Genomic DNA, 9440 nt, shown 5'->3' with positions numbered 1-9440 from the left:
AAGAAGCACAATCCATGTGCTCTCCTCTCATTAAATCTAAACCTTCAATAAGCTTTCTCCCATCCTTTCATCCTAGCCCTTGATCCCTCAAGCCCTTTGCCTATTTAAAGAATATTCTCCCAAGCCATTTTAACACAGTCACCCATAATAACAAAGTAATGCCATTTTTGAGAAGCCATTTTACATCAAATCCATTCACCCAAGCCAAAATCCATCAAGAACACCATTGAAGCCTTTGGAGAATCAAACATACATCCTATCTAATTAGACAAAGCTACTTAACAAGAGAGCTTCTCATTGAGAGAGCCCATTAATGGCTCATATTCTCAATTGAGAGCTCATCTTAGTCTATCTTGAAGTTATGTTTATTTAGTTTTGTGAATACTTTTGATTTGATATTTAGTGTTCTTTGCATTACTAATCCTCATAAAATGGCTAGCAACCCAATCCAAAATCACCCAAGCCTTTAAGGAATTGTTGTTACTTTGCCAGAGTTTGCTATCCAATCAATCTATCCAAATCCCTCAATCTCACCAAGGTTATCCCTTTGACAAAGCTTTTTCTAGGGTAATCTAGCCTTATCACTTGTCATTCCTCATCACCTTAAGCTAAAGGTTGGGATCCACAAGTGGTCAATCTCATGCCATGCCCATAGGATCATTTGTCTATCCTCAAGTTGACACCAAAAGCCACCAATCCTGAACATAGGAAAGCAAAACTCTCACTTTTTGACAGCATTCCCTTGAAGTCTTCCATCCACAAGAAAGCCAAAAATCTCTAGCCAATCCTCCTTAGGTCTGTCATGCAGCTTTGACTCTCCCTAGGAAATCTTTCATCAGCTAATCCAAAATCTACGCTTAATCCAAATCCAACCATGAGCTTCTGTGTTCATCTATGTGCAAGACCCCATCCCCATCCAACTCATCATCAAAAAAAGGAAACCCAACCCCATCATGATGAGTTTGGTCACATTGTCCTTTCTCCCGCTACATCCTATTCCAATGATGATGAAAATCTTGTTGACTATGACGGGTATCTTGAGAGCCTTAGATGCCTTCTGCCAAACATCCCCCAAAATCCAGGCATTCCTCCAAACTATCTAGTCATGCCATCTCATATCCCAGCTTCTCCTCCATCACCTAATTAACCAAGCTTCCAATCTTCCACCTCCATCACACCAGCTATTCCTGTCAATCCACCACCTCCACTTGCGACACACTAGTCTCCCAGGAATCTCCTAGAGGAAATACAAGAAAAGCTGCCTTGAACAATCAATAAGCCATGTCATCTAATCCAACCATGTGAAGTAGTCAGTGATGAAGCTTCCATATCTATAATATCACCTCCATCTCCCATAGCTATCATCCCCATACCATCCATCAAATTGCTTAAAATCCTTCCACTTCTCGCAAGCATGTTGACATCCCCCAAAGCATAAACAAAGATACCATCGTACCATGTCTTCCATCCATAGTGTAGTCACCATCCCCTCCATCTCCAAAACCTCAAGCCATACCTCCTCTACTGTAGGATATCTTTTCATCCCATAAGCTAAATCAAGATCCTATCCTACCATCTCCTCCGCTCCATGCTTCCATCTTACCACCTATCCAAGCTATTCCACCATCTATAATCTACCCTCTTGGTTCACTTACATTCATCCATGGTGGCCCCCTCTCAGCAGAAGAATTAAGAACAGTATCTCCCCGTTGAAGTACATCTAATAAAGCACTTCTACCATTTTCTACAAGCAAAAAGTTTCCTTAGCTCGTTCAAATGCTCAATCAATGGCATTATCAAGGTCAAGGTTTAGGACCACAAGAGCAAGGAATCAGAAAGCCTATTATTGCACAAAAGAATCCAGGATTTCATGGTCTTGGATATGTATCCAAAGGCTCACCATCTAAAAGTGTTGGTACACGCCATCCCCAAACCAAGCCTATCTCCAGGTCCACCATGCTAGCCTCCCATCACTCCTTCAAGAAATCTTATGTCATCCCCCCTCCACCATCTTTGCAACCCAAAACAACCTACCATATCCCCCCTTCATCTGCTAAATCCATTTTGGGTCCCCATGTCCCAAAATCTACCATCCTCCATCCTCCTATCAGCCATCTTAAAAATCCTATTCCCTCCATTCCTACATAAGCTCAAAAAAGGCACATATCAGGGCACATCATCCATCATCACCCCCCTACACACTCTTCCATATCCTCTCCATCTCATAAAGCTTCTCCTAACCATCTTCCCAAAGCTTACCACAACAATGTGAATGCCAACTTCAAAATACATAAAGCTAAAAATCCACATCGTAGGCAATCATACATCTATTCTAAATGACATATTCCAAAAAGGAAAAATCCAATCAAAGAATGCAAAACAATGCAAAAGCCTATGAAAAGAAAATCCAAAACCATGTGGATCCCAAAGAAAAAAGTTGAAACCCAATGCATAATGGCATCCACCATTGCTAATCCCCCATCCAGTGATTTGTGTCCCCCATCTCATGTCCCCCATCTCCTAACTCCATCTTGGGTGCCTATATCCCCAAGCGCACTTCCACAAATCCTCCATCAAGCTCGCATCTACCATCTATCCCCCATATTCTCTTTTCACACCCGTCCCAACATGTGCCAATGTCGATCCTGCAAGCATCCCCATCTCATGCTCCTTTCTAGCCTTTTCATCCCTCCATCTCCTACCATCAATCTCATCTAATCTGATCTATTGCATAAATCACACATCTGCTGTACCAACAGCTAGCAACAAAATTGAACATTCCAATAGCCAGTGAAAAATCCCAAAAAAGCCAAAAATAGCTGAAGAAAGCAAAAATCATTCCAACTAAGTCTAAAGTCAAAAAAGTCAAAAAAATAAAGAAAAATAAAGCGTCCACAGGTGAAAAATCAGCAATTCAAGCACCTTGGACAAGTAACATGATAAAAACTTGGCAAACAAGCGTCATGCGTAATCTAGCCATCCCTAGCTTAGCCTATCATCCTCATGCTTTTGGTCACATCTTTCCATCCAACTCCATCTTCCAATTTATCCACCTATCTTTCACCCTCCAGCTTTTATCTATCACTATCCACTTATCTTTTGCAACCTCACCCCATCATCCCAGCTATCATCCATCTCCCTAGCGCCTTCAACTTTTCCATCCTAGCTACAATCCTATCACATCCATCGTAAGACCTCCTTTCGCATGTCATCTTCTAACTGGGGGCACTGTATTCCTTGGAGATCTTGTCTTGTCCATCCTCCCTTGTCATTGGTATCTCTCTCTAGGCTATCCTCATGCAAATCCAATGTCATCCTCTCATTAGCCATTCACTCTAGCACCATCTATCAGCTCAGCTACCACCAACCTTCACATTGTCCCCATCCTTGGTCGCACATCTATCATCATCATTGGATGCATTCTGCCAAATCCATATCTTCCACTATCACCTCATCCTTAGTTTCTGCATCTTGTACCAACTTGAGCCATCCTGCTATCTTATCATCCAGAGCTCTTGTACAGCTTGTAAATAATCTTGTATCCAACGCTTGTATCATACCTTGTATCATAGCTTGTATATCCAATCTTGTCCAAAACAACTTGTACATTTGTACCATATCTTGGTCCATCAGCTTGTACATCCTCTTTAGCTTAGTACCATTTTATCTATCTAGATTTCATGTTAGTTCATCCTTGATCAGCATCTTACACACATCACACAAATGTTGGTTAGCTATTCCAATGCATCCTTTAGCTCGATCTCCTGTCACCAAAGTGTTATCCTTCTTAGTTCAGCTTGCTAGATGCATCACTCATCCAAATCCACCAGCTTAGGTGCTCTTTGATAGATCCTTGCAGGATATAGCTTTCCTCATGTTTGATCTTGGTCTGTTAGTACCTTGTCCTACCCATCTCGTTGGCAAACAGTTCTCTTTTGGATTTTTGCTTTCTTTTGATTTGGAATCTTCCCTTTTGGGTTTTGAAATATCTTTTCCAAGCAATCTTTTTGTTCCCTCCTCGAGGTTGCCACAATCTTCCATATCATGGTATGCTACGAATGGAGCACTCTAATTGTACGATTTTAATCAAGTCTTTCATTTGTTTCTTTTTTGCTTGTGGGTTACCTAGTGTCGGTTCCACGCTGTTTCCTTCGAGTTTCATGTGTGATGCTAGGGCAATCCTTGTGTGTTTGTTTCAAGTCAGTCCATCAGTCCTCTGGATAGTTGGTGACATGGCCTTGATGTTCTTGGTAACCTTGGCAATTAACCAACAGTCCTATAGCAAATCTAGTGCTCAACTACATGGTGGTACTTCTCTTTGAAATACCCCCATGCTCAAAAAGTTTCAATGGAATCCCTTCATCTCCATTATTCCCCATCCATATCTAGCATCTGTCTCTCCTACCCTAGCTTATGTATCAGTATCTCTTTGAATCAATCATCACTCTTAGCTTTAGGGATCCACAATCCTAGTCTTAGGATCCACCAATCAAATCAATCCACCAAGCCTCATCTATCGAGATCCACACTTCTAGTCCTAGGGATCTCTGAAACCCATCTCTCACCAATCTAGCTCTTTGAAATCCTGTTGCATCAACTTTATCATCCCATCATCCATCTCCCTATCCTGGGTTCCTTTTTATAGTGCTCTACTCCTTCATCCTCCCCCCAATCTTGAAAGTCTTAAGCTTATTTACTCTTGTGCCGCTGATTTTCCCCTTTATCATTCTCCCATAGTTAGAGTTTGAGCTAACTAAACCCCTTCTCTTAAGCCACTCTTCGTCCTCCCACCCGTCAAGATTCTTGTACTTTTCAAGAAGCCATCGAACCTCGCTTTCTCTCCCCATTGCCTTCTTGAGGGGGCATCTCACAGTCCATTCTCTCCTCTTCTGCTCTAGCCTTAGGCATCTTATTTTCTTATCTTTGATGCCATGCCAGTTGCGAAATCACATCAAAGAGGGGCAAAATGTAGACACCTAAAAATCCTTTAGGAAATAAAATATTTTTATTTTCTGAAAAAAGTCTCTGATGACATCATCATCATTAATTAATTAATTATTTAATTTTGTATGCCATTAAATCCCTTTATCGTAACTAAAAATATTTAAATAAGGAATCCCTCCCAAAAATGTTTAAATCTTATTTAAACATTATTTCCTTATTTATTAATTATTTAATTAATGAATTGACCAAAAATCTCAAAATAAATAATTAATTTATTTTTTGCCCAAAACTTGGCGAATTTCCTTAAGACCACTAACCTCTTCCAAAATCTTCTAATCCTTCTTTAATTTTGATTAAAGGGTAATCCCATCATTTCCTAGCCCTAATCCCAACTCAAAATATTTAATTAAGATTAAATATTAATCCTCATGTTTATTAAAAATATTTTAATAAATATCTCCTCAACTCAAACCCTTGAAATAAATAAAACTTTATTTATTTCCTAAAAACTTTATTTATCCTCATCCTAGAAAGTTCTAGACTCTTCTAGAAAGTCTTCATCCTCATCCAAAGCCTAGACTCTTCTAGAAGATGTCAATCCTTATCTTTGACCCTAATCCTAATCCCCCCACTAACCTTGTCACATTCCCTAAACATGGGTTAAGACTTGCTAACCCAAGCCAAAGCCAAAAAATATCTCCTCCTTCACCCACCCTCATTAAATGCCATCCACTTGCCCATCTCTAACAAGCCTAATCCAAGCCTTAATCATTTGCACATTTCTAAGTCAAGCTTAAGACTTTCTTAATCCAACCCAAGTCAAAATATCTCAACTCTCTCACAAATATCCCAACCATAAATTTTTATGAAGTCCACAAAGCCATAAATGACTCTTACAAGCTCATTTATTGCTCTTACAAGCCATTATGAGGGTCTTTATGAGCTTTGAGCCTCCTTTGTTGACCACTCAACCCCTCTTGCTCTAACCAATGACCCTGTGACATGTGTCACTCCTTGATTGGCTGTAAGGAAGCACAATCCATGTGCTCTCCTCTCATTCTATCTAAACCTTCCATAAGCTTTCTTCCATCCTTGCATCCTAGCCCTTGATCCCTCAAGCCCTTTTCCTATTTAAGGAATCCTCTCCCAAGCCATTTTAACACAATCACCCATAGTAACAAAGTAATGCCATTTTTGAGAAGCTATTTTACATCAAATCCATTCACCCAAACCAAAATCCATCAAGAAAACCATTGAAGCCTTTGGAGAATCAAACATACATCCTATCTAATTAGACAAAGCTACTCAACAAGAGAGCTTCTCATTGAGAGAGCCCATTACTGGCTCATATTCTTAATTGAGAGCTCATCTTAGTCTATCTTGAAGTTACATTTATTTAGTTTTGTGAATACTTTTGATTTGATATTTAGTGTTCTTTGGATTACTAATCCTCATATACAGGGTTTTTTTAGTTTCCTCCACTTGAACATTACCTTGTGGGAAGTATAGGCTAGAAAAGTGGTGATGGATGTGAAGGGAAGTGAACAATTCCTCCATATTTAGGTTTTCAAAATTACCTCCATGGTTAGTGAAAATGGTAGTTGGGATACCAAAGTGACATATGATATGATATAGGCTAAATTTAGACAACTGAAATCCCATGGTAGTGACAAGGGGAACTACTTCGACCCACTTAGTGAAATAATAAGTGGTGGTGATGATCCATTTGTGTCCTTCTAAAGAAAGTGGTGCAATAAGACCAACAAGATCGAACCCGTAGTAGGAAAAAGACCATGGCAGTGCTATAGGTTGTAGATCCTAAGCTAGGGCCTAGATTAGATTAGCATGTTGTTGACATGGTAAACATCATTTCACAAACTCACATGCATCATGCTCTAGAGTAGGCCAATAATACTCAGCCCAAAGAATTTGATTAGCTAACACTATCCCGCTCGTGTGAGCACCACAAAGTCTAGCATGTACCTCTTTGAGAGCCATTGTAGCCTCATTTTGGTCTAAACATCAAGACAGAGTATCATGATAACCATGATGATATAGGGTTTGGGCGATGATAGTATAATAGGAAGCTCTACGAATAAGGTTCTAGCATTGGGTTCATGTGAGATGAGGAGATATGATACCATTTAGTAGGTAAGTGTGAATTTTGTGGTACCATGGGGATTGGGGACCAACCAAGATGCATAACTATGTTGACTAATCATTCTCATATGTGGGTTCGTGTAGGTACTCAACCAAGAATTCATATTGTGTAGCTTCCTGCGGTATTTCCAAGAGAGAACCAATAGTAGCCATGGCATCTACTATTTTATTTTGTAGTCTAGGTATCTGTATGAACTAGAGTCGACTAAAGTGTTCCTTTAATTGATCAACCAACTCCTTGTAAGGTAGTAGCTTGTCATTCTTGGTCTGATATTCATTCAAAGCTTGTTTGATGATAAGTTGGGAATCACCATAGACCTGTAGCTCTATGATTTTCCATTCGATGGCTATCTTGAGCCCTACAACAAGTGCTTCATACTTTGAGATGTTATTGGTACATTGAAACTATAGCTTGAAGGATTTAGGAATGTAATCTCCTTGAGGTGTGACCAAGAGTATGCCCATGCCGGAGCCATGAGATGTGTAGGAGCCATCAAAGTATAGCTTCCAGGATGATTATTCTTCTACCAAATAAAGGTGTTCATCTAGGAACTCCATAATGAGGGGGTGATCTGCAACCAAGGGTGCATTTGCCAAGTGATCTGCAATAGCCTAGCCTTTGATGGATTTTCTGCCAATATATTGGATGTCAAACTCATTGAGAAGCATAACCCATTTTTCCAGGCATCCTATGAGTACTGTGTGAGATAACATATATTTCAATGGATCAATCTTTGAGATTAGCTGCACAGTGTGACTCAACATGTAGTGACATAAATTTTGGGTGGCAAATACCATGGCTAAGCAAGTCTTTTCCATCAATTTATAATTGAGCTCATATCCCACTAAGGTATGGCTAATGTAATAAATAGCTCTTTCCTTTCCTATATCATCAAGTTGCACCAGAAGAGAACCTAATGCTTTAGGGGTAGTTGTGATGTATAAGATGAGTGGACACCTTACAACTGGAGGAACCAAAAAAGGTGGATTAGCTAAGTATTGATTGATGAGCTCAAAGTTATGTTGGCAAGCAGGGTCTCATCTGAAGTTCTGATCCTTCTTGAGTAGATGTGTAAATGATTAGCATTTATCAGCGAGCTAGGAGATGAACCAGCTGACTGATTAAAGTTTTCCTTGAAGAGAATGTAGGTTCTTGATTGTTTTAGGAGGAGCCATATCCATGATGGATTTGACCTTTTTAGGATCAATCTCAATATCTCATCATGATACAATGAATCCCAAGAGCTTTCTTGGGGTGACACCGAAGACACATTTCTTAGGATTAAGCATGAGACAATATTTAGCCAATTGATCAAACACTTCCTCGAGATGAGATAAGTGATCAAGAGCATTAAGGGACTTGACTAATATATCATCTACATAATCCTCAAGAGTTTTATGGATTAGGTCATGGAAGATGACTGTCATGGCATGCTAATATGTTGCCCAAGTGTTCTTTAGCCCAAATGGCATCATGTTGTAGTAGAATGTGCCCCAAGGTGTAGTGAATGCTATTTTATGTTGGTCTTCCTCTACTATATGAATTTTATTGTATCTAGAGAAACCATCCATTAGTGACAAGAGCTCATGACCTATGGTGAGATCAAAAATCATGCCAATATTTGGTAATAGGAAGTCATCCTTTTGACAAGCTTTGTTGAGATCTCTAAAGTTGATGTAGATTCTGATATCACTAGAAGGCTTGGTAATAGGTACCATGTTAGAAATCCATTTAGAATAATCTATTAGGCAAATGATTTTGGCCTCTAGAAACATTTCTAGGTCTACTTTAACTAATACCACAACCTTGGGGTGCATCTTACAGAGTTTCTACTTGATTGGCTTGGCCCCCAGATCCACGACCAAATGGTGCACTACTAGCTTGGGGTCCAACGCTGGCATGTCTTGATAGGATCATGCGAAGCAACCCACATTTTTGTAGAGGACTTCAATGGGAAGATCTACCTACTGAGGTGGTAGAGAGGCTATGATGTATGTGATATGTGGTGTCACAATCAAACTGATATTTATTGGCCAAGTTTCCTTTGTCAAAACTGAAGATATAGGAGGCCTATTCTCTTGTGGGGGAAGGATGAAATCTCCATCTTTAGGCACCTTGAAGAGGTTTTCACCATTAGATATGTCCTTTATTTGTATTTCATTTTTTGAGTCATCCAATGGTACTCTAGAGGAGTTTTCACCAAAGGATGTTTTTCTTTTGTGTTTTTTCTTTTTTGTTTCTTTTATTGTTTCAATTTTGTGACTAGAGATTTCCTCCCTGAAGTAACCTACTAGATCTAGCTTGTATACATATGTTAGTGGTGGTGATAGCCATT

The sequence above is a fragment of the Cupressus sempervirens genome, chromosome 11 (assembly GCF_028749045.1).
Source record: "Cupressus sempervirens isolate cs-2001-9-10 chromosome 11, ASM2874904v1, whole genome shotgun sequence".
Classification (NCBI taxonomy): domain Eukaryota; kingdom Viridiplantae; phylum Streptophyta; class Pinopsida; order Cupressales; family Cupressaceae; genus Cupressus; species Cupressus sempervirens.
This window is presented reverse-complemented; position numbering follows the sequence as displayed.